This window comes from Adiantum capillus-veneris, chromosome 9, assembly GCF_014529385.1.
Source record: "Adiantum capillus-veneris isolate H3 chromosome 9, ASM1452938v2, whole genome shotgun sequence".
NCBI classification, from domain to species: domain Eukaryota; kingdom Viridiplantae; phylum Streptophyta; class Polypodiopsida; order Polypodiales; family Pteridaceae; genus Adiantum; species Adiantum capillus-veneris.
This window is the reverse complement of record NC_140939.1, coordinates 44,631,477-44,636,339: the sequence shown is the minus strand read 5'-3', so window position 1 is coordinate 44,636,339 and position 4,863 is coordinate 44,631,477. Positions and strand designations below refer to the sequence as shown.

The following is a 4,863-nucleotide window of genomic DNA, read 5'->3' as shown; positions in this document are numbered from 1 at the left end:
TGATTACTTGGACAACATTTTATTTTACAAGTTCCTCAAATGCGTTGCCAATGATGTCAGCTATAAAACTGCCAGACTTTATTTGACCAGATCTATCCACAGCTTTGATAAAACATTCACCACGAGGACATACAAGCATGATGTTGATCAGTGGCCGCCTTTGAACGTTGGACCAACTATCACTAACTATGGTGTATCCAGATTGTTCTGTTGCATTTAATATTACCCTTTGAATATCCTGTTGTGTGCTTGTGTAACATTTAGCCAACAATTGGTTTCTCATATGGTGATATGTTGGAGGGGTAAATCCAGCACCATACTCCCCAATGCGTTTCCAAGCTGACTTCTATGCATCACGGGTGACACTGGCCAACGATCCCCCAGTGAAATAGACGGCTTTAGCTAGAGCAAGTTGTGCTTCTTCTAAGGCAAGCGTTTTGAAGCTCTTCTGTAAGCTAACCTATCTACTTTTTGACGATCCTACCTGAAAGTCAGGAGATCCATGGTTTAGGTGTAGTTCCATTGATATGAGAAGTTGGTTCCCTGCTTTGAGTGCTTCCATTGGTGGGCATTACACCCAATGATCCCTCATACTGGTTTGATCTTATCAATACCGGGGTGTGATGGTCGAAAGTAGAGAGTTTTGATCTTTTGCTCTTGGAAATTAGCTTACCAATTAAATCTTTTAAGCGCATAGCTTCTTCTTCTGCACCTAAGCACTTGCACTTTACTCCTTGGATTCTGGTATTGCCACCTAGCAAATGATCCCTTATTCTTGGTGCTCCTCCAGATTTCTCTTTGCCACAGAAGTTACATTTCCAATCTTGATACTTATTTAAATTTGTGGTAAAATTCCACTCGGGTCCTCGACTTTTTCCACCTGCCTTTCGCTTGCCCTGCGAAGTGGTGCCCTGCGAAGCAGGACCTGGCAACATCGAGGTAGGAGGTCTCCTCAAGGAAGCCAGGCTTGAGACACCAACATCACCACTCACATTCCCGGTGGAAGACATACTTATTGGATGCCTGCAATACCAATAAACATAGCTCAATATGCTATCTCTTATTTCAAGTATTATTCAAACCAAACATTAGTGTTATAATCAATATCACACACAAGCGTAGTAGTGAATCCTGAAGGGAATAAACCTCAATCTACTCAAACATGAGCAAGCAAATACAACGGTGAATCAAATATGTGATCATTCCATCCCAAAAGTAGAGATATCGACCCAAAGATTCACCTTCCTACCCCTTTCCTGAATCAGTCCAATCCAAAAAATAACTTATGACCCATGATTGGAGCTCTAATCGAAATAGCAAGCAAAAACAGCGGTGAATCAAACATGTGATGAGTTCATCCCAAAAGTAGAGATATCGACCCAAAGATTCACCTTCCTACCTCCTTTCATGAATCAGGCTAGTCCAAAAAAGAACTAATGACCCATGATTGGAGCTCTAATCAGAATAGCAAGCAAATACAACGGTGAATCAAACATGTGATCAGTCCATCCCAAAAGTAGAGATATCGACCCAAAGATTCACCTTTCTACCTCCTTTCATGAATTAGTCCAGTCCAAAAAAGAACTAATGACCCATGATTGGATCTCTAATCGGAATAGCAAGCAAATACAACGGTGAATCAAACATGTGATCAATCCATCCCAAAAGTAGAGATATGGAACCAAAGATTCACTTTTCTATCTCTTTTCAAGAATCAGTTCAGTCCAAAAAAGAACTAATGACCCATGATAGAAGTTCTAATCAATATAGCAATCAATTTAGCAAATATAACGGTGAACCAAACATAAAACTAGTCCATCCCAAATGTAGAGATACTGGCCCAAAGATTCACCTTTCTACCTCCTTTCAAGAATCAGTTCAGTCCCAAAAAAAACTAATGATCCATGATCAGAGTTACATTAGGTTTTAATTTTTTTAAAGACTATTCATTTTTTTACCTTTACTTTTTCTTCTAAATTTTAAAGGATGACCAAATTTAGAGGAAGAGGTGATGTGATGTGATGTCTACTATAGGGTTATATAGAGCCGCCAAATATGGTGGGGGTACATGACGGGTCCAGCGGGATTCTTGCTTGTCCCGCCAAGCCCGCCGGGTTTGCCGGGATTGTTGGTTGTCCCGCCGGTTCTACGTTTTCTACCGGTTATCATAGGTCATGACATTAGATATGTTATTAACATGAAAAAAATAGTGATAATAACAACAATAATTAACATTTAACAAAATGCATCATCGCGTAATTAAAATCCCTGGTGGCTACACATGCAAGGAGCAGGTTGAGCTTGATGCAGTGTTTGCTGTGTAGAACCCACTTCCCTAATGCATGTTGAACTATTTTGAATCATCCGCTTCTCCAATGTGTTTCTCTATTCTAAATCATTTGCTTCCTTGCAAGACAATATGTTTGTGCCATTTTTGTCAATATTAGCAAGGTGTATGTCAAGAATGACAATCTTGTGTACTTCGTGTGTAATTCTTCTACAGGAAACTGAGACGTCACAGTTTCTTTTGGCATGTACATACATTTGAAGAGACCCTATTTTTGGAAGGGTTGAAGTAGTTTCTACAGTTTTTGACAGGCCAAAAGATTCATGGTGGCATTTCACCAAAGTTGTTGAGGGGACTCCTGCAAAACCAATGAGCTTTTACCTGCATGTTTTATCATCATCCTTATGATCCAAAAGAAAAGCTACCACTCCACACAAAGCACCCTCGTTTAAGGACTTCTCCATTCTTAGAAACAGGTGGACACGTAGGGTTATCTACAACCATAGGTTTCTTATCCTGTTGGTTTGAAAAACCCAATAATGGAAGACTCAAATTCATCTTGCATAAAATATACACCTCAAGACCCATCACGAGCTAAAACAAGAGCATGTCCCTCTTCTAGAATAGTTTTGATATGCTCCAAGAGATCTACACCACTTACGATATGCTACATTTTGAGAAGCTTTCAACATTACCACTTTTTGTTAGGTAACGATCGTCAATTTTTTCTTCTACTTTGCTTGATGGAAGCCTCCTCATTTTTCCATGCAACATTAATTTGTTTGCCCATCACCTTGTGAGAAACTTCTAATAACTCTTATGTCAGCCCCAATAGCATGCATTATTGTTTTTACAGTGTTGCTTAAAAATAAGTGCACTATAGCATCATTCCCCACTAAAAATTACTCAATTAACATGTCATCCTTTGAGATTATGACCTTTCAGTCCGAGTTGTAGCTTGTGAGTAGCAAATCTAGCTTCTTTCATTAATAACCTTTATTCCAAGTCTTCCTTCTATCAGTTCTAAAAGCATGCTCCTTGCCACTAATTGTTTTAATTGTCACTGCCTATTATTCTAAAACTTTCACAACCAAATGCACACACTTTCCATTTGTCGGACCATAATCCTTCACTAAAGCATCTTGACAGCAAAGCTCACGGCCTCCTTATGTCAGTCTCTAGTGCTTTACATAAAAACCTTGCACAATTCAATCGATATTTGTTTATAAGCAAACCGTCACGACTTTGAGAGTCTTGGAATAATATGATGTGATTAATAATAGTTTACTAAGACATTATCATTGTGCTCCAAAGATGACTCTCATCAATCCCAAGGGATAAGAAAAGACCAATAGCGATGGTTACGCTTTGTTGCAAATGGCTCTCTCTCTCTCTCTCTCTCTCTCTCTCTCTCTCTCTCTCTATTTTTCAAGACAAATTACCTTCTTTTGGAAGTTTTAATAACCCTTCGAGAAAATCTAGAGACATGTCCAAACAACGTTGAAGTTGCATACGATAAATATGCCAAAAAAGGGGCTATATAACACACATACGAAAACACACACATATATACATGTATATATATACACACACACATATATATACTATATATAATGCAACTTAAAATTTTCAAGCAAGAAGAAGGCTCCACTTGTCATGCGTTGGTTCACTTCACAAAAAATAGAGCAAACATCTAATGTAAAATGCAAAAGTGAAGGGTAAGATTTGACATGCACATGGAAATGAAAAGCCTAACAAGCTACGCTGTAAAAACAAAAGACTTTCAATTGTACATAGAATAAATGTATAAGTTGAGTTTCACTCCACCTAAGCATGTAAAGATAATTTTTGTGGAGATTTTGTTATTTAACAAAAATATAATTTTTATTGATATATTTGGCTTTGTTTTATCAAGAGGCTTTTTCTAAGACCAATATTGGATCCAGATCCAATTCATTAATTTATTAAGCGTGAAGATTCCATCTTCTCATTCTCGAAAGTGAAAGTACACTCTCCTCCATTCCCACGTACTCCCTCCATCCTTGCACCTCCCGCTGGCTGAACTCGCCTTGCTCGTCTTCATTCTTGCAGGGAACACATGCATACTCTCTACCCTGTGCCATATGCAGGTTTCTCGTGCTCTTGCCCTTTCTCATGGCACTCGGGATAGAGGTTTCCATTTGCGTCTTTGCCAAGGAATCAAACACAAAAGTACCCAAGTCAAAACACAAACTCAACTTGCCGTCTGCATCTTCGTGCTCCCGCGCTCTGAGTGCGCTAATGCGAAAAGCCCCACACCTACCCTTCCTTACATCGCGATTCTATCCGCTCGCAAAAAATCTCGCGTCGACACACCTGCAACGACCTTGCAATGTGCTCTCCTCAGGATACCTACAAAAAAAAATCGCTCCCTTGCAAGCACTCACTCAGACGTGGCCTCCCTCTCCCTCTCTCTCTCTCTCTCTCTCTCTCTCTCTCTCTCTCTCTCTCTCTTCCCACATGTCACTTTCAATCTCGTTTTGCTTCAGTTTTCCAGCGGTATCCCATTAGATACCCTATCATTTCGCATGCTTGGA

The 4,863-nt window shown here is 39.5% G+C and overlaps 1 pseudogene; it reads right to left on the bottom strand.

Moving 5' to 3' along the window:
* Positions 1–2,385: 2,385 nt before the first annotated feature.
* Positions 2,386–4,467, bottom strand: LOC147450425 (phosphatidylinositol 4-kinase gamma 3-like; annotated as a pseudogene).
* Positions 4,468–4,863: the final 396 nt, after the last annotated feature.